This window comes from Rosa rugosa, chromosome 2 (assembly GCF_958449725.1).
Source record: "Rosa rugosa chromosome 2, drRosRugo1.1, whole genome shotgun sequence".
Taxonomy (NCBI): Eukaryota; Viridiplantae; Streptophyta; class Magnoliopsida; order Rosales; family Rosaceae; genus Rosa; species Rosa rugosa.
Genome location: NC_084821.1, coordinates 19,533,256 through 19,555,002, shown reverse-complemented (window position 1 = coordinate 19,555,002; position 21,747 = coordinate 19,533,256). Strand labels below are relative to the sequence as shown.

At 37.8% G+C, this 21,747-nt stretch overlaps 2 long non-coding RNA genes across 3 annotated transcripts; one reads left to right on the top strand and one right to left on the bottom strand.

Moving 5' to 3' along the window:
- The first annotated feature begins 12,306 nt into the window (after nt 1-12,306).
- On the top strand, nt 12,307-14,144 carry LOC133734146 (uncharacterized). 2 transcript variants are annotated; one of them, XR_009858108.1, is made up of 6 exons: nt 12,307-12,551; nt 12,639-12,782; nt 13,020-13,077; nt 13,202-13,263; nt 13,538-13,634; nt 13,961-14,144. It is a non-coding gene; the product is annotated as an uncharacterized LOC133734146 (long non-coding RNA). The 2 variants fall into 2 exon arrangements; XR_009858109.1 differs by having other exon boundaries at nt 13,397-13,634.
- A 1,546-nt stretch (nt 14,145-15,690) lies between these two features.
- Nucleotides 15,691-16,415, bottom strand: LOC133727839 (uncharacterized). The gene is made up of 2 exons (XR_009855390.1): nt 16,205-16,415; nt 15,691-16,085 (listed from the first exon to the last, which is right to left on the bottom strand). It is a non-coding gene; the product is annotated as an uncharacterized LOC133727839 (long non-coding RNA).
- Nucleotides 16,416-21,747: the final 5,332 nt, after the last annotated feature.

The window sequence follows — 21,747 nt, the reverse complement described above, 5'->3', positions numbered from 1 at the left end:
CCTTCCTTTCTTCTTCTTGATTGGTTGCATGTCTTCTTTTTGGATAGGTTCTTCCTTCGGAATCAAGATTCCTCTTGGAGCCTCAATCAGGCCAAGAGACTTGACAGAGAATTTGGTGTGGAATTCCGGCACCTTCAGCTTCTTTTGGAGCATAGATGGGCTTGTAGCCTGGCTACTTTCTCCAAAAAGAATTTTCAGCTTTTTAAGGGATGTGAATGGTGAGGATGGACGTCCTCTCTTGACCGTAGCTTGGTCTATTTCAGTAGGAGGTAAAGCTAGCACTGTATTTGCCGCTTCAGGCCTTACATCTTCATTCCTAATGACAATTGGACCTCGAGGTTTGTGTGCAGAGGGAGCACCAAACAGATTCCGAGCAATAGATGGTACTATGGGGGCCTGAACTCCATGGAACCGAAAGGTCCCATTTTGAAAGCAAAGATCAGAAAGGCCTGGAAAGTGAGATTCTAGAGAGGTCCCAATTGCAACCTGTGCTTCAGTGTTAGTCTGTTGTTTCTGTGTAGCCCCAAGAGGGCATTCATCCTGTTCATGAATAATCAGATTACAGTCCCTGCACTTTCCATGCAAATTCTCAAAGAAATATGTTATTTCCTTCACCACACCAAGGATCAGTTTCAGCGTATGTTTTAGAAAGAAGGGTTGGGATATAGCATGTGCTACATGAACCCTAATCAGGCCTTTGTGATCAAATAGCTTCTGATCAAAATCTAGATACTTGCCTGCAATCGAAGCCACATTCATAATAGTTTTCCTATTCTCTAGGGCAGGCGGAATACCTGAAATCTTTACCCAAAAAAAGAGATGATTCATGGATACCTCCAGCGGATTCGCAAGCCCATCGTATTGTTGCAGCAGTACAGGAAATCGGCTAAAGTACCATGGTCCTCCCCTAATAACTTTGTTTTGATCTCTCTTCAGGTCAAAGGTGAAAACAAACCTGCCCTGCATGCTGGCTTGCACGAAGCCTCCATCAAGGACCCAAATTCGCCGGAAGTGGCGTTAAAGGTCCACAGCTTCATGTTTCTTCTTCGTCAAAGGCTTGAGTGTATGATCTGTTGCCTCCATCATTTAGGTGAGAGATGTCGACAACGTCAGAACCCGCAAGAATGAGCGAAGCAGCAAAGCTTGCCGTAACATCCTCGATGGTTGACATGCTTGCAGTGAGGAAGGTTGAGATGTCGTGAGAAGAAGCCTAGGGTTTTGGGAGCGGCTAGGGTTTAACCACAAAGTAAATTTTTATGCGTGTATATAAAATTATAGGCTGCATAGCATATGCTAAACTGTGCCTAAATTACGTTAGTTGGCCATTGGTTAGTCTTAATATTGGTCAAACATTAATATTAAAATTTTAAAGACAAATACAAAATCTAAAAATCAATATCTCTCCCCATGGCACATCAAACTTCTTGTTCAAGATATCAAATGTATGGCAAATTAGTTCCAAGATATTGAGTTCAAACACATCTGGAGAGAAGCAAATTTTGTAGCTGATGCACTAGCAAATTTGGGACATCCAGTTGGCATTGCAAGCTGTAATCTTACTCTTCCTTTGTCTGTTTCTAATACTTTTAACTTTGATCTTCATGCTTTAGGTTGTATAGTGATTTTTCTTTGTAATCTTTCTTTCATTCATTCAAAAAAAAAAATCCAAATCTTTCTCAGCCATCTATTCATTTGCAGAGACATTCTTGACATAGCATACAATACATTTATATTTCAATTCCGATAGCGGATCAATAGATGGCACCATAAGCCGAGCTTGTACAATCATCAAGAACCCATTTGAAACCATGTCTGATTAATTGTCGACCGCATCTGGTTGATCATGCATTCATTTTAATAAATGGTTCGTGCAAATGAACATATGGGTTTCGTTCTTTTTCTATACAATATTTGGGTTTCCATTTTACCTTTCATCAACTTATAATCAAATCCTCCCCAATTAACTGTCTCCTTCAATTTGAATTCAAAAAGCATGATCTGTGATGCTATTGTCAAGCAAAAGAAAAAAACATGGGATGTGTGCTTCTTCGATATGGCTTTAATGGGTTTTGCCTTTGCTAAAGAATTGAACGAATGTGTCTAAGAACAGAGAATAATAGAAGTACTGGGTTTCCATCCTGGTTTAATAAATTTACCTAAGTTGGACGTCAACTGATTGTTAAACGTGACAAAGACATAATTAGACTGTTTGAACACTCCAACGATTGCGATTGCTACGTGTGTCAAAATTTATTGTGCACTTGTGCGACACGCGTCAAATTTAACTTAAGTCCATGTGAACTTCAGTGCATACTAGAATTCTTGCGTAATCGCAGATCATAATATCTAATCTACTCTTGAAATTCAATTTGATCATTTCATTCCATTCTTTTTAGCGTAAAACATCAGTTTAGTCATAGTTTGTGAAATTACTCATAAAAAAGTTACAATTGTACATACAATTTATTGCCAAATATAAATAACAAACATAATGTTATAGTTCCGCTTAGGGTATATAGTCCTGCCAGAGTTTGTTACTTTGGGAATAACACTTTCAGACACAAGCAAACCCAAAGCTCAATGTCCTCGGACTTGCCCTCACGTGTTCGCATGAACACCTTCTCAAGAAGGTCTCCGCAGCCATATGATAGCATGAAAGAGGAACAACCTATGCAACCTATGCATCTCTATATAAGACATCAACCTTAAATGGTATCCATTCATCACTTGCTTAATGTCACTCTATCAACATCAATACATTAACTAACTTAGACATTGAATGAGTGAAGATGGACCACACACTTGACCAGTGAGCGTCGTTTATCTCACTAGACTGACCACACACTCAGCTCGGCTGGCCATTTAGTGTCTCTACCAAAACCACTCATATTTGAGTAGAAACAACACTATCTACGCACTTTCACATTTTTATACCAATCATACACATTTGTAACAAAAAGTAGACAATTATGGAACTAATAAAATAAAGAGCTAGAATCATTTTTCCACCATGAACTAATAACATAGCACTAAACGCAGAACTTATTGTTGCTTATGTTGGATCATAATTCATATATATATATATATATATATATTAAATCCTAAACCTTTTGGTTCAAAATCAACTCCATCAATTTTCCCTCTTTTCCACACCATCTCAACTCCCCATATTACCCAAAAGTCCACCATCATTCATCACTTAAAAATTTGTCATGTTTTAAGTTTAATCACCATTTTTCAATCATCATTACCTACTCTAACCTACATCATCACTCCTATACCATTAACCATTGGTTTTGAGATATATTACCACTCTCATACTTCACCTCTTTGCTCCATTCAACAAGTAGCTGCTCCCTTTGCTTTCCATAATCATTTTACACCTCTCTCTTCCCTATTTAAGCATCTCGATCTTCTCTCATTCAAGAAGACCATCACCCATACCATCCCATTACATCTCTTTTCTCTCTCCATCTCCACCACATAACCTCCATTTCCACCTCCCAAAATCCAAACTCATACTCCCCTGACTACTCTATCTCCTCCATCACCACCACCACAACTATTGTCTTCTACCACCAAAAATTCTATCACCACCACTATAAACTCCATCACTACCACTCAAAATTAGCCAAAGGAGCATCATATCTTCATCATCATTCCATTCATCATCACCATCAACAAGTTCATAATCCATTCATTCCACCATCAAGGAGGGATCCAAGGAGTAATCAAGGAGGAGCTAGCCATCAATTTGTCGAGTTTCAACTAGTCTAGTCTTTACATTAACTCTTTAATTTACCTTGATGTATATTATAAATTTGATGCTAATTTGTATGATTATGAGTGAGTAGTTACTTTGTTGGGGTTAAGGTTGAAAGCCCTAGCCAATTTTTGTATGGACTGATGCTATAATATGATGTGATGCAATTTTCTTTAATATGCCTACATGCTACATGCTAGTTCAAGAGTTAAATCCATATACTTAGACTTTACCACTTTAAGTATGTGTAATTGCCATGTCATGGTATAATGTTTAGAACTTCGTAACCTTTAAATGTTAAAGCACGAAAGCACACTAGGTGTGCATGTAGGGGCAGTGAATTATAATCACTTAAAGATAAGCTTGGTTGGTTTGCATGATTTATTCATCTCCAAACTTTATGCACTTAGGGTAATGCACTAGATACCTAACTGGATTGAAATGTATAACTTAAGTAGTTAAGTACTACCCTTGAGAGGGGTTGCTTGATATCACAAAAGGAGCACATCCCTTGTCATACCCGAGAAGAATGCAAGGAGAGAAATTCGTTAATTAATTTAGCATCATTCATATTGAAATGCATCAATACTTGCAAAGGAGGTTAGTGGTAGAAAATCTAAATTCTAACTTTCATCCATTTGATCACTAGTTTAGTTTAGAGTAATGTAATTTACATTTGAGCATCTAGTTGTTTTCAATTCAAAACTATATTCAAAAAACTAAAATGGAGTCCATCTTGCAGATACTCACAATGAGCCTAGATTTTCTTAATTTTACCAAAACACCCTTGAACAATTAAATCTGAATTATTAATAATTCATTTTTTTTAATCCCTATCAATTCATTTGCGAAGAATTTTGTAAGGGAGTTACCTACATTTTTGGTGTACTTTCATCCAGTGGTGGAACTTAAAATTGATTCTCAGATAGGCTGAACAAGTAGACAATTATAAAGATTTTTTTGTTAATCCAAAATCGTGTGTGTGTGTGTGTATTTTGTAATATGAATGGTTCTAAAAAAGAATTTTGGTTCTCAAATGAATAATATATATTGATTAGATCTAATTAAAAAGATTTGGATCTTAATTAGTAATAACTACACCAAAATATTAAATGAATTTAGTTTAAGGAAATTCCAAATGAAATTGTTTTGAATTTATTTTTGTATCAAATGAGGGGGCCATATATGTGTAGAAATTAATTAATTTTACTTAATTGTTTTAGGTAACTTCTATTAATAGGGGAGATCAGAAGAGTATTTGTTTTTTGGTTTTTGTTTTTTTCCTCTCTTTGTCTTAATTTATTTGTCTATTTATATGAGTTGACAAAGTCTAATAACATTTGAAAAACGATGGAGCTCAAAATGTCAAATTTGAAGGTCTAACTAGAATCACCCTTGATCATAGCATGTAACAAAAAAGGTCAATACCTGTGCAACAATTAAATTAGATGAGTGCGACAATTAACTCTAACCAATAATTAAGATAGAGCAAGCAATCAAATCAAAGTTAGATTATTATTGTATTTTAAAAAAAAAATCTTCTTATTTAAATTTATTAATTTAGAGATAGAGATTATTTTACTTCGTCAGATATTCATTTTAGCATCTGGAGCACAGAGTCAAATGAGCTGAACTTAGCATAAAGCTCAAGCTCGACCAATAATCGAGTCGAGCAGGTCCTTAAAAAAAATATTCGAGCTGAGCTGAGCTTGATAAAAAAAATTATTCAAGCTTAAGACCGACTCAAGCTGGATAAAAAGAAATTGAGTCAAGCTTGATTACCTTGTTATTCGTTTCGGCATGGGTCATTTACACCCGTATTTATACTAGCCTGTAACCACATGCTCTATATGTATAAGAAATATTTTCCATTAAGAAAAAATAATAAAAATAATTTAAGAAAAAAACAAAAACATAGAAAGTTATATGTAGATAGTGACATAGTCTCCCTTTCGTAAGTGGGAGGTTGTGAGTTCGACTCACGAAAGACAAGTTGTAGCATTTGAGTTGTTTATCTGATCAAAAAAAAAAAACATAGAGAGTTATATGTAGATAGTGGGTAGTTATCTGCAGAGAAAGTGAATTTTGTTTTTATCTTTTTTATTTTAATTTTTGTTTTGTGATTTACCAGCAAATGAAGATTTCTTCCTTTTCAATATTTTTTGTTGTTGCTTTTCTCTTATTATATTATTACATTTATATCCCTCACTGTAGCCGAAAAGTACTAGTCCCGGAAGAGCTCCACAAAACCCTCCCATGTCAAGGCGGACACATCTATAGCCCGCTGTGTACCGCTCCACCACACTCGTGCCTTACCCTGGAGAAGATATGTAGCCATCTTCCTCTTCTCGATCTCAGTGCAGATGACTATCTCGAAGTACGTCTCCATGTTCTCGATCCAACCATCGGCCAACATGTGATCCGTACCTCCCTGAAATGGGGTCGCTCCCAGTCTAGAAACCTCTTTAGCCAGTCTAGCTAAGCGGATGGCCTCGCCTACATCACGACAGGTGGAACAGGCACCACGTACGATACCTCCACATCCTCCTCGTAGAACTCCTCCACAGGAGGGACCCTGCCTCTACCCCTAGCTCTGCCCCCTCCTCGGGGCCTACCTTGGCCTCTAGCTCTGCCTCTCGGAGGATCCATCACTTGAGAAGCATAGCAATTACTTGTTTACTACTTGTATAAAACTTAAACACAAGTATAAGTTGAATACAAGACCACGTAAACCAAGACACGAACACAAGGAGGGCACACAAGCTCCTAAGACGACCTAACGTTCTAGACGACACCTAACACTCCTATATACCCAATGACTATATCAATACTGAAGAGTATATGATGGGGATCAGCTGCAGACGGGCTATCACTCTAGTAGTACTGACTATCACCAAATATGTACCTTACGCTCTGATACCAAACTGTCACGCCCCGAATTTCGAATCCGAAACACGATAACTTAACTAATTGCCTGAAATACATAAAAACTTTTTCAATTTAATCTGAGCAACAACATAACCAAAAACATAATGTCAACAAAGACTCAAACACTCGAGTCAAATATTACATCGTCAAGTGTTTACAAAACTCGAAAGAAATGAAATACAAATGTAAATGCTCGCTAGGAGCATACTACATACAGCAGTATAATAACAAAATAGGTTATGAACCTAAAATTGTTTCAACTACGCCTCGAACTCAGCCTTGGTGGTCCTGACCTGCAGGAATAACCGCTACACCATGGAATAATGAACCGAGATTGCAAACAACAAACCCGGTAAGCTTGTGAAGCTCGTATGAGTAAACTCAAATCAATAGACACAACCCACATGAATAATAATTCTTCAATTCAAGGATAACTCAAAACGATCATATCGACACCACAACTTTAATAGCAATCCAAATCTCACGTATACACTAAACAAAGGACACCATAAACATTCTTCGAAACTACGTACTCATGATGCAGTAACATAGTTACCACCACGACGGTACACTTACAACAGACTACGTACTCATGATGCAGTAACACAGTTACCATCATGACGGTACGCTTGCAACATACTAGAGCTCTAATTGAATCATTGCCTGTCACCTTGGCCAAAGTTCAAGCATTCGATATCTTTGCACCCAGGTTACCACTGTAACCTTCGGACTTCAGACCTTTCGGCCCTCAGAACAAAACCCGAGTTACCACTGTAACCTTCAAACTTCAGACTTTTCGGCCCTCAGAACAAAACAATAGTTTACGTAATGCCACACCATCCAGATATATATATATATATATATATATATATATATATATATATATATATATATATATATATATATATATATATACATAGTCATCCACTCAGGGATGCCTACTAATACCAACTATAGTTTACACGCACCAAAATCGAGAAATTCATTTTTATAATTAAAATTAATCTTATTTTCATACCTATGAATCGAAAACCTATGAACTGTAGTCGATCGAGTTCATATAATTTAAAACAAATGTTCATTTTCGAAAACGATTTACAATTATCAAATAATTCCAAATAACAAGTAATTTTGTTCGTAAATGAACCACGTGAGATTTAATCACCTCTAGTTCCCGTTGCGTCTTCTCTTACAGCAGATAAGGTATCGAATACGCTCTGTCAAACACATAAGTACAATATGATCTTAACTTAGTACACGAATCGAAAACGGTTATATTTCGAACTCCTATTTGCCCTAAAATCTTGAAAGTAATGCCAATTGAGGCGAAACTTCATCTGAGACCACCTGAGGTCTCTGGAATAGTTATACGATCAATATCAAAACTATAAGTCGATCAGATGGTAGGATCCTCACAGATCGAAAATTGAAACGAATTAGAAACCCTAAAAATCATAACTTGCTCATACGATTTCCAAAAATTATGTATTATACATCGATGTGTAGATTGAAAAGAGGGACATAAAACTGTCCCTGGGGTGGCCAGAAGTTGTCGAAAATCACTGCCACAGACGGCGGCAGCGCCGCCGTAAACCATTGAGTTAGGTGGTGAAACCTAAATGCATCTCTTCGTCTCATCATGGTGAACAACTTTCATAACTAGCACAAGGTCTGAATCAAAGTAAAAAGGGTCGAAAACCTACCCCGAAAGTTGGTGAAATCGAAGATTTCTAATTGTTCGGCGAGCTTGATTTCTCCGGCTACACTTTAATCCAGGTCCGATCCTCCTAGCAGCATGATCAGCGTCCTCAGGTGATCCTAAGGTGCCCAACAACTCGAGCAATGATGGCCGGAGGAGGGAGAAAACGGCGTTGACTTGCAAAAAGGGTGATATCAGGTTTCCTTGGCGCTGCCGTGTAGCCGCTGCGAGAAGGGAAAAGGTGACCACCAGTTGAAGCAGGAGGAGGAGGCAAGACGATCTAGGCTTGTGGTGAGTCCAACCGTCACCGAAGGAGGGAGAAATCGACCGGCAAAAGGAGAAGGCGATTTTCGATCGGGGAGAGAGAGAGGGTCAGTTTCCAAAAATGGAAATGTGGCCTTCTTTGCAATTTTCTGATTTTTTTTCATCCTTTTAACAAAATGAAAATTTTTCCCGAATGCGATAACTTCTTCATACGAACTCCGATTTTCGCGTTCGACATATGCATGAACTCGTATCGATGCGCTCTACGACTTTCATGAAGGAAGTTTTTACAGAATGCAAATGTATAAAAAGTCAACCCTTGAATCGAAGCATTCTGAGCAAATAATTGTTCGAAATAATTTCCGCTCCACCCTCGAACTATGAAATCGTACCAACGAACACTTTAGTAATAACAAATTTCTGGGGTCTTACAGATGGGGTATATGGGCTTGACCCAACCTACACTCTGCCTTGGTTTAGTGGTGGCCTAGTATTTAGTTGTCTAGTCTAGCCTAGCTGAAGATCTTCTGAGTCTTCTTAGATGTACTATTTATTTTTCGTACCCCAATTGCGTGCTCGGCGAGACGTAAATAGTAAACTATAGGTTCCTTTGAAGGCGAAGGTTCTTTTGTTAGTTTAGACTTTGAGCTTTATTGTCCATGAAGTAGTGTGTTTACCATTTTAGGTGTACACCTATGTCTATGTCTATGTGGTCGATGTACTATTTCAACCATTGCGATTGATTTATTTATAAGAATGAGTCGTTCTTCTTAAAAAAAATAATAATTTAGTAACCTAAAAGCAGAAACAGTGTAAGAATATCGACATCACCAATAAGCTAAGCCCCAAAATCACCTCCAAATTTGGTTTTTTCTCATCTTCTTCCTGAATAAAAATTATATTGACCCTCAATAATTTTTTTTTTATTGAGGGTCATAGGGCCACCTCTGAAGAAGAAGATGACTCTAGTAACAATTATGCTGCTTAAGTTAAAAGTCCTCATTTTATTGCTCATTCGGCATATTTCCCTAGGAATAATCCACAGTTTAGATCCAACCTTGCTAAGATTAAACCAGTAGCAAATAGTTTAGTCATGATTAAGATATATGAGATAGAAGGGAAACTTATCTGAATGCTCAGTCGCATTATGAACAATTTGTGGAATATAATCACCTATCGATATAGCCTTAGTTGCAGCTTCTTGTGGTGTCTTGGTGTTGTGTTGTTCTTGTAATACACATCTATTGAATAATAATCAGTGATTTTGTATCTGCATCATCAATTCAATATCCATGTAAGCCAATACTGATTCTCATTGCGAATACTCAAATCATATACTGGGAAAGGAGACATTTTTAGGAGAAAATGGCATACCTAGTCAATTTCAATTCGCCTTGGACAACCCTAGGAAGAACGTTTGGGTCTGCACAGGTTGATGTTTCATTAACCCGTGTCATTGTCCTATTCTTTCTCCTTCACCTTCTCACTCTTCAAGACGAACTCCTTCGCCACCACAACCTATCTCCAATGGGATAGTCCTTTTCAATTCCCGAGATTCCATCGAAGCAAGAAATCTCCCCCAGTCGCCGATTCAGCTTTCAGCAGCCCTCGATTATGTCAACGATAGACCAAAACGATGACGAATCTGATCATTTTGAGGCGGTCGATGGTCGCGACTACACCACAGATGTCCTCGACGAGTTTCCATTTCCCAGGCCGGTGACCGTAAGAAAAAAGAGAGGTCTGAGGCATGTCTGACATGGCACCGCCAACAATCACCCTCTTCAATGTGGCTGAGTTCAACACAAACGAAGTCGAGCTCGACTTGGCAGTCGAGGCGTGGAGTATATGGGCTCGGACGATTGTACCATCCTTGGCCGGCGTGAATGGCTTGTGTTGCACGTCGGGGCTGAGCTGGTTGTACTAAACGCTGCAAATATGTGATTGGCTCAAGTTATTTTTGGCTCCTTCGGTAGTGTCGAGGTCGTCATCCTGGTCGAGGCCGTTAGAGCGCAAGGCTACTTGCAAGAGGCTCTGATGGTGTACGCAACCATGTCTGATGCGAGAGAGAGTGTGTGTGGGTGTGTGTGTGTGTGTGTGTGTGTGTGTGTGTGTGTGTGTGTGTGTGTGTGTGTGTGTGTGTGTGTGTGTGTGATGAAATGATAGTGGCACTCTTTGACCTAGCTTTGCTAGGGTTTGGGAATCGGCGACCTCTCCAATTCATCGCTCTTGTACACGTTCCATCTTCATAGAGTCACTTATGGGTTTCAGCCTGTACCTAGCTACTCTCTTCGCTCTTCACAGTGGCAGTAGTGGTGCATTTAGCGGCGGTAGTCGTCTGTAATTTTAAGGACAGTTGACGATGGAGATCTCGTTCCGAGACTAGACATCGACGATGTCCTTCAGTGGTGTTTCTCTCTGCCAATCATGGTCACAAGAGGATATGTCGATTAGCGATGGCGTTTTGGTGGTCTATCAGTGTAAGAAAGGGTCATGTGTAATGGTGCTGGTACTTTGTCTGATGGGGACAGCGGCTGGGTATGGAGCCAGAAGTTCCGATTTCAGTACCGACTGTCCAGAATGATCCAGATCTAAGATCTGGGTGGGCTTTGCGAATGGATCTGGAGATGGGATCTGGGTGGGGTTTGGGCTTGGACTACGACCCACTATCTTTGTTGGGCTATATGTCATTTGCTAGAATGTCTTGGGGCTTTTGTGTGATACTGCTATTGGATTCGAAACCCAAGTCTATGGTATTTGTTTGTGAAAGATCGTCTACCAATACAGTCATATTTTGACAACCTTGGCCGGCTTTGAGATTTAGGTGGAAGATTGGCCTTTGTTCTGCACCGAATTGACTTTTCTCATTTTGTGCATTGGATTTGCATGGGTAATGAAACCACCAACTACTCAATTCACTACACGGCTGCAATCTGTAGTGTAAAGTCAGCTCTACGTTTAGACGCTGCTGCTCTTGCTCCTTTAATTTTCTTTGTATTCTCAATTTTACATCTTTTCCTTTCGTACTGTTTATTTTCTTTATTAATGCAGTTTTGCATTGTATTGTTGTAATCTAACATATTTCAATAAAATTTTGACATTTTTTCTATGTATAAAAAAGAACCCTTTAATATAATCTATGGTGTGAGGGTATTTGTGTATTATCACACTCACTTTAGCTAACAAAGTGGGTTCTCTTAAATATAATATAGATATAGGCACCGACCTTTTATTTTCTTCTAAGATAACCTACAGACTTCATTTTCTTTGAAACTAATCTTTAACCTGAGTGCTCTAATATTAAGTTGTAACATTTTAGGATTGTACTTTCAAAGCTCATGGAAACGTGTTTTTGTTATGTTTTCATTAGGGGTGGGCTTGCAAAACCGAAAACCGAAAAAAACCGAGCCGAAAGCCAAACCGAAGCCGAAAAACCGCACCGAAAAAATAACTGAACCGAAACAAAAAAACCGAACTGAACCGAACCGGTTCGGTTCGGTTTTTGGTTTTAGGGCGTCAAAAACCGGTTCGGACCGAACCGAACCGAACTTATAAAACGACGTCGTTTTACCATTAACTCATAAAATAAACCCTAAGGTCGCGATATAAAAGGTTTCTCACACAGCCGCACGACCTCACTTCTTCAGTTTCTCTCTCTCGCTCTCACTCGAGTCTCTTCAATGTTCTACACTTTCGCCTCTCTTCCTCTCTTCACTTCAATGTTCTACACTTCCGCCTCTCTCCTTCCTCTCTCACTCGAGGCTGAAGATGATTGTTTGGTGCGGTCGATCCTCATCTACTCTCATGCTTTTCCTTCTATGGTTTTATTGGATCTGCTACCGATCTACAAAATCCATCAGATAGCAGATGCTGCTACTGGAACAATCCAAGCCTGAGGTATGTTGAATCGAAATTTAATTAAACATTATTCAATCATTCTGATATTATCGTTGGTAATCGTGGATTTGTTTTGTTCGTATATAGATCGGTGGCTAAACTTCCTCTAGTTGGCCTCATCAGGTTTGGGAAGTGGGTTTCTCTGGGACTTTGGGAACGGTGGATCTGAGACTGATTTGGGCAAAGGCTGTAACTTGAAAAGAATCCTCAGGTTTGTGCTCCTGCAACAAAGTAAGTAGCTTTCTCTCTAGTTCAATTTCTTTTGTGGATGATTAAATGCAAAAAGAGTTGTACTTTGGTTGTTGAAAATTGTGGTTCCCTGTATATTGAAGACATTAAAATCCTGTGGCTTCCTATACTGAGCTTAAGGCCCATCATGTTTTCCCTTCACTCCTTTTCATATTGCATTAGTTTTGATCCATATGAATGTTGTTTTTATGCTCTAACATGAAACATTTTATGGCTCAGGCATCCAATTGAAGCGATTCTGAGGCTGTTTCCTAGACCACATTAAAAAACAAAGAGAGTCAGTTATTCATTTATCTCTTGTTATTTCTTCTTTTTTGTTTCCATGTTTGCTTACTATTACTGTTTTCTCTGTTTGCCTCTTTTTTATTTACATATTGTCTTTTTCTTGTAATACTTTACAGGGTTTATTCTCAAGCAATGCATCATTTGACACTTTGCAGGAGGCGGTGACCAATGTAGACAAGTAAGTGCGAACTGCTCTTTTTTCAATAAGATTCTAGTATTGTATTTTTGGTCAAATATAAGATTCTAGAATGATTACTGTAATATAGTTCGGACAAGACTTTTATAGTTTTCTGCAATATGTTGATCAACAGATGTGGCTAAAAGCAACTTCCAGCATTTTCATTGCTTTTACAAAAGTATTTACTGAAAAGTTTTGTATAGTGGCGTGCATGGTTGTTTGCTACTATCTTGTTCTTCATTTTCACATGCCTTGATAAGTTGATATAACCCAGGGTAGCTGATGGGAGGCGCTTGCTTGTGCTCGTCGTCTTCATCGGAGGTGTAACATTCGTTGTCTTCAGAAATGCCTTTCAATTTCTCAATTCTCAGGTAATCTTAATGGTTAGCAGATAAGGAATTATGATATTTCATTTGCTTATGGCTGTAATATAGTTGGTTGATCTGTTGTAAAATGAAAATGAAGTAATGGTTTTGTAAAGTGGTACATGCTCATATAATGAGGACAGTCATTACATGTTTTCCTACATCTTAGTTTCTATTTGTTCTTTTTTTTTTTTTTTTTTTTACGACAAGTTTCTATTTGTTCAACATTGAACTGGATTTTGATGATCATCAAAGCTCAGTTAATTCCTTTGCTACATTGCTGCATTGTTTTCCTCTGTCTAATTTTTATCACTTTAATCCATTGTTGCAAGGCTACAAGCTGCTCTTGGTAGTTGCCCTGGGAGAGATCCACAAGCGCAAGTAGCAGAGTTTGTGTTTACTGGGTAGAAGAGTGATTTGCTCCTTTTTTTGTGATTCTTTCAGTTATGTATATGGTTAATGGGTTGCTCTTTTAGTTTTTTATTTTATATTAAATAAGGCTCCAATGGCCCTTTTTTTTTTAGAGGAAGGCTAAAAAATGGCATTTATTCCTAATTCCCAGATTATAGCAAGTTGATGCAATTGATTTGGTGCTCAAATGGATATAGAAAAAAAATATAAATAAATGATTAAAAAAACTAAAAAGTCAATATGAATTTTTTTTATTAAATATTTAAATAATTAAAAAAAAACCAAACTTGAGCCGAACTGAACCGAACCGAACCGCTCGGTTCGGTTTTCGGTTTAAGATTTTCAAAAACTGAAAACCGAATCGAACCGAACCGAAGTTTAAATCGGTTCGGTTCTCGGTTTTAGATCAAAACCGAACCGAACAAAACCGAACCCACCCCTAGTTTTCATGCCATGTTGATTATTTGGATTCCTCTTTTTATTTCAACTACAGTGATATATTATAATAAGAAAAGAGGAAGTGTAGAACGCAGATTATGAATTTTTTAGTAATAGTATTTTTGTCACTAATGTGTTTTACGTTTTTTTTTGTTCTAACTTAAACCTTGGTATTTTTGTTAAAACCAGAGGCATGGGGAGGTGTATAAAAATACAAGTCTTAATGCAACGCTTCTAGTTAGGAGTGAATGCGATTTTGTATTCTGCTTTCATATTAGGTTTAGGATTATTATTATTAATTAAAATATATGTTAAAATTATATATAAGCATAATGCAAGCGATAAAAAGTTTTGAGTTTAAGTTTTTTTTTTTTTGGTGAACAAGAAGGCTTAAAAGCCTAAAATTTCAGTCTAGTTTGAAAACTTTGGGTGTGTATATATTAGTAGAAACGTTAACAACTGATAATCTTACAATTTAGAATGTACAACAATTAGTTCATAATTTGAACTCATGAGATTTTACATATAAAGTAAACACTATACCGTTAAACCAAATAGTACTTAGAATTAGATATTTGTAATGATAAGTTGCTTCAACTAGGTCTTTTTTATTTATTTATTTATTTTTAATTTTTTTTTTTTGAATCAAGCCTACGGGGGAAATAGTGTATTCATCTCATCACAAGCCAAAATATGTTGTTACATATCCTTCCGTTGTCATTTAAAGACATAGACAGACAAGAAAATAGTGGTACATAAAAATAGACATACTCATTATACATTCAAATATGTAAAGGTAACAGAGACCCTCTTTTCGTATTACTCCAAAGGCACTAGAGATATATAAAGTGTATATCGGTGCTTAGCTTCCTAAATACAAGAAATTTATTGTAATTATTAGACAAAACTAAAAATATAGAGATGGGCTTAGGGCAAACACTCCAGCCCACCATAGAAGCCCAAAGATATTTTTAATCTCATTTGAGTGATAGAAGGTTAATTTTAATTTAAATGACTTCTCCGAAACAAATGAAGAGCATAGACCCCAAGAGAGAATGAGAAAGGTGGCAAAGGTGTTTTTTAACTAGGTTTTTCTCGTCAATACCAGAGCCGTCTCAAACTTTTCGGAGGCCCTGTGCGAAAGTTTAAGATGCGGCCCTTCTAGCTTGGATGGACGAAATTTATACTTGAACAAACTCAATGTAAAATCAAATAACCAACAATGTATGATCAATATATATCATTAGATGAGCCTACAAAAAAGGCTAAATATTCAATACAAACATAAAGTTTGCAGCAAAAAATAATTACAAAAAGATGCTTTGATCTGAAACCCTCAAAATAACACATTCTAGCAGTGTTGATTGATATTCATTTGAAAATCCATCTCCTTGCCTTCTTACCTGCAAACTGATCAATTAGCTTATCACAATTGATTTTTCCAAGATATTCATTCTCAATCGAAATCAAAGCAAGTCCATTTAGCCATTCTTGTGACATAGTTGATCGCAAATAAGACTTCAATAACTTTAACTTTAATTCTCCAATTTCTCAATTCTAGAATCCCACAAAATTGCTAGATGGTCAACTGACCTAGACCTTTGTAATCTGGAAACCAAATCAAACCCAGATCAACCCATTAGGAATAACCCATCAAAGAATCATTACGGGATCGAGTAAATAACGCAGTAAACATTGATTAATTTGATTCAATCATAGTATCATACCTGAGTGGCTGGATAGAGAGGTATTGAGGTCGACTGGTCGATGAGAATTGAGGAGAGGAGAGGAGAGACAGAAGTCACAGACTCACAGAACGCAGAAAAAAAGAGGAGATAAGCTTTGGTTGTGTTTGTGTGGCTGGATAGAGAGACAGGCACCCAATTTCACATGATCTGAAGATTTTAATATTTCTTTATTAAATATAAAACCATTAAACAAATTGGGCCCTCTAAAGAGGGTATCAAGTGAACGGAGCAAGAGGAGTAGAGGACCATGGGGGCCCTATTTTATAGTATTTATAATTTTTAATATAAATATAAAACCAAAAAAAAAAAAAATTTGGGGCCCTGTGCTGTCGCCCATGTTGCACAGCTTGAGAGCCGGCCCTGGTCAATACAACAACTTCGGATCTGCCTTTTCATCATCAAACCCCACTGGAGCTAGAAGTCCCATACAACACACTAGGTTCTCTAGACAGTTTGAAGAAGACGCAGTTCAGTCTATTTTGCAAATGGTGCGTGCATATGCATTATTACCTCTCACTATTCAGATGGGGTGAGCAATAAGTCTATTTTGCAATAATGCAAACATTACCTCTCGTTCTTTGAATGGGTCACAATTTTCCTCCCATTTACTTAACAAAAAGTTAATTAAGTAGGGTCACTCAATAATCTAACTATAACCTGTCTTAAAATAATGTAATATCATATCATGTCCTATCTTATCTTACTCCACTTGATAGCTAAAGTGCAGTATCAGTTTGATGGGATAGGTAGAAAATAAGTGTTGAGGAAGCATCTATGCTTGCATTGACAGAACAGAAAAAGTGCACTAGATGGGTTTCGATAATATTCTTTAACAAAAGTAGCTGTCGTTTTAGCGATGATTCTTGATTTGAGTTGCTGCAAAAGTGCAAACTCACCAATGAAAAAAATTGGTGGCCTTAATCATAGGTATCATATTATGTAATAAGTGCTCTTTTAGCACAATATAAATCAATAATCGTATAATATATTGCATTCTGAAAAGACTAAATTCTCAAAATAATAATATGAATAAAATCACAATTATTATACTTGTCACAATGCCACACCATCAATATATATATATATATATATATATATATATATATATATATATATATATATATATATATATATATAGTTATCTACTCAAGAATGCTTCTAATACCAACTATAGTTCACAATTGCAAAACTCGAGAAAATCATTTTTATAATAAAACCTCATTTCAATTTACATATGAATTGTAGACGATCAAGTTCATATAACTTAAAACAAATCTTTATTTCTAGAAAACAATTTCACAATTTAGCAATTAAACCGAAACAATAAAGGGAACTCTGTTCATAAATGAACATCGTGAGATTTACTCACCTCTAAATCCCGCTGCGTCTTCTCTCACAGTCGAGATAAAGTACAGAACACTATCTGTCAAGCACCTAAACAAAATAAAGTCTCAACTTAGTACACGACTAAAAACGAAAGCGGTTACGGTTCGAACTGAGCACTTGAACCAAAAATTGAACATTTCGTCAATTGAGACAAAACTTCTAGGATCAATTTTTCACAATTATACGATGATCCAACTGTCGGATCCTCACGGATCGCAAAAACGATGCGAAACCTAACATGCTTCAAATGATCACAACATGACCCCATAATATATCAACATGCTCGTATCAACGAGTAGGACACAACAAAGAAAACATAAGCATAAAAAGTGGCCGGATGCACTGTCGACAATCCCCAAATTTGATCATGAAACCTAAACCCTAAACCCTGAATTTACCTCGAAAGTTCAAGAATTTGGAAAAACCCTAAAATATGATTTTGTTTGATTCTTCTTCCTCGCGGCAAATCGGTTCAAGCTACTTTGAGGGATTGATGTACTTTTCAAGAGCTCCAAAACTTGACCAGTGGTGCGGCCAGAGGTGGCCGACAGCTCCGCCACCATGCTTTCTGCCTTGCTGCGTCATCTAGGTGGTGATTCGCCTTGCACCACCACTATAGATTGAAAGAGAAGGAAGAGGCGGTTCAAATGGGACCAGTGACAGCCAGATTGGTGGCCGGAAAACGAAATTGGATCGGATTGGCGGCTGAGAGAGAGAGAAAAGGATTAGGGTTTCTGGATTTGGAAATCTAGCATCTTTTTTTTTTGATATTTTTCTTATTTTTTTTCTTCTATTTATACTAAATTTTGAAAAAAAAGAAATAACTTCCGCTGATCATAACTTTTTATACGAACTCCGATTTTTGTGTTCCGCATGTTCACGAACTCGTATTGACACGCTCTACGATTTTCGTGAAGGAAGTTTTCACAAAATCGTAACGTATAAAAATCAATCCTTGGAACGAAGAGTTTCGAGCAATTTATTCGTTCGAAATAATTTCTATTTCACAATTAACATAAGAAGAATGCACCAAAACAATAATTTGTACTAACTGGGACATTATTAATCTCGAGAAAATTACAAGAAATTAATACTAAAATTCAGGTCATTACAATTTTATCGGTGGGAATAGATTGAAGATATCCTTCTCTATAAATAATAGGGAAAAATTCAGGAATAGTATATGAAGTTAGGGTTGAATTGGTTCCCAGATATCCTCTTGGATTTTATGTAAGAACAGAATAAGAACTTTGGTATACTTTGCATAAGACGGTCTCAGTCCTAATTTCCCTAAGAAACAGGCTTTGCAGAACGAGCGAGGGGCCTTATAAGCAACTAATGAGGATTTTGGTTGGGTTGGGGAGCCAAAAGTGGCGTTGGAAGCAAAATAGGAGACAATGGCGCCACCATAGGCGTCATTATTAGGGACGACACTAGGCTCTTATAGGCAGAGCCATGTACAGCGGCGGAGGTCCTATGTGGTCTATGAATCAATTTTTTATTCTTGCTTCGTTTCGCTCTAAAGAAAAGGTCTCCGTGTGAAGTCTTTAATAGACGGATCATCATATCATGACCAGGATGACCTAACCTGTCGTGTTAAAGCCAATATGTGTTTGAATCCAAGAGATCTTCTCTTATGACTTTATTGGATTCAATTGCTCAAACAGTGGTGACATAAAGTCCACTAGAGAGACACATTAAGTTTCTTTAAGATGTGCATTTACCTGCAATCATTAGAGGTGATGCAAAGAAACTCAGTTCCGTTCTCACAATGCGTTTCCGCATAAAATTTGTTGGCGCAAATAAAAGCTCAGATGGAGTTGATATGAATGAACTCAACATTTTATTAATATAGCCAATGAGTACATCAAAGTTTCTGAATCATCAAAATCTAATCCAAACAACTAGCTAATGCAAGACAATGGTCGTTACTTAACTTCTTTCGGTAACTTCAAATTAGACAAAATCAGGAAAAGGGGAAGAGATATCGGTGGAGCAAATCTCTCTTAAGTACCACTAATCTCAACTACTTTCCTAGACATCACTCCTACTTTGGGTGAGCCTATTCAAAGAAAAGTTAAAACCAAAGGCATCTACTAAAACATATGGCAATTGCCTTATTACATCAATCTTGGAAAACATGAAAGACTTAAATGAAATCGGCGGTCTATTGATCCTGGCCAGATTTGAAGTCTTTAACTCTTAGCTCAAGATCATCATCTTGATCTTCTTGCTCCATATATGTAGTGTGCTTCCCTTGCTTCACCTACATCTTGTATGCATTTGCAACATTCTGGGACGTGGTGCACACCTTTGCCTAATGTTCGGACGCTCCACATCGAAGACAAGTATCTCTATGCTCAGGCTCCCTTGATTTAGGCGCGATTAGGACGACCCCTATTTTTGGTGGCGCCACCAACATGGCTAGTGGCGTTGCCACCCTCTCTCTTCCCACGCTGACCTCCTCGGTTCCGTGTTCGTCTACTTAGGCGGTTACCTTCCGATGCAGAGCGATTATATGGATCAGAATGTTCAGAAGTATCTCTAGATTTAAGGTTTCGCTCGCAGCGCCCTCTATTAGGGGCGGTACTATAATTGGACTTCGAAATAGCTTGTGTTCCCATAAGTCCTGAATTATAGTTATTCACAAGGATGTTGTCATTATTTTGAGCAATAGACATGGTTCCAATGAGATCATGAAACCTTGTGATCCGTCTTGCACTCACTTCAATCTGATAGTTCTTAGCAACCATCAAAGAAGAGACAGAAAGGTAGAGAGAGTCCTCTCAATCAACATCGCATTCTTGTTGTTTTTACCACAGAAATCCATCAAGGATTTAATGCGAAGGGCTTTCAAATTATAGTACAGAACTGACTTGAAATCACAGAAGCGGAGATTATGCCATCTTACTTTCAGATCCGGAAGTATGGAGTCACAGACTTTCCCAAATGGCTATTCGAGTGAAACCCACATCCTTCTAAGGTCTTCTTCAGTCAAATACTCGAGTTGAAGAGATTCATCCATATGACGAATCATTAAGATGACGGCTTTGACCCTATTTGCATCTAAAGCTTCAGTGGCAACTACAATGAGCACATCTGTGCTAGGCTCTTGGATCATTGCTAGGATCCCTTAGGTCTTGAGATGGTGGGGGACATCACAAACCCACTTGTGATATCCTGAGCCAGTTGTCTCCAATGGAGCGAAGTCCAATTTGTTCAGGTTATCATCCTAAAAAAGAACAACAAAAAGGGTTAGTTTCGAAGCGAAAACTACCACGAAAACAATATGAATTTCTGAGTGTAATCGCTCACAAGAAATTCGATTCCAAGAGATCTTGGATAAGATCAAAACTGACCAAAACAATTCATAGTAAAACAATGAAAAACAGTCGATCGTAAAAGTCTTAACAAACTGAAGTTTAGAGATTTAGAGATAGCACGATCCCCCACAGTTCGGCTTAAGAATCCCACATAGAAAAGAAGTGGGAGGTAGGGGAATGGAGATTGCAAGTCTCCGGATAAAAAAAAAAGTACAGAAAAGTAAACGAAAGCAGGAACTTTAATGAAAAATGACCTTGAAATAGGGTGTTGGAAAAAATCGCAGGAATTTGGTTGAGAAAATAGCTGCAGTGGCGCTGGCCGAGGTTGGCCGGTTCAGTGATGTTGCAGCTAGTTCGTTGGCTGCAATGGCCGGTTCACTAGTTCAGAGGTCGGTTCTTGGGCTTCTGAGGCCAGTCGCTGCTCCTGGGGCTGGTGGTTGCTTTATGGTCGGTGGTGGCTGCAGGGGGTGGTCTGGAAAGATCTGAACTGGTCTGTGGATTTCAGAGACCAGTTCGCAGCTTGCAGAGGCCAGCTTGGTGTTGTGGTGGCCGGTTCTGGGGCTGTGGCGGCTGGCTCGCGGTTGCTGGGTCAGTGGCTGTTATGTGGTCGACGGAGGCTGTTAGGGTTTCAAGGTTTTGGTTTTTGGTTTCAGGGTTTGGCTATTGGTTTCAAGGTTAGAGATTTGTGCTGATAACGTGTTTAAGAGAATCTAAATTGGGGAGAATGAATGTGTATTCCATTAATAATAGGGGCCTATTTATATAGAGGATTACACAATACAGAATATGAATCCCACAAGGAAACGTAATCAT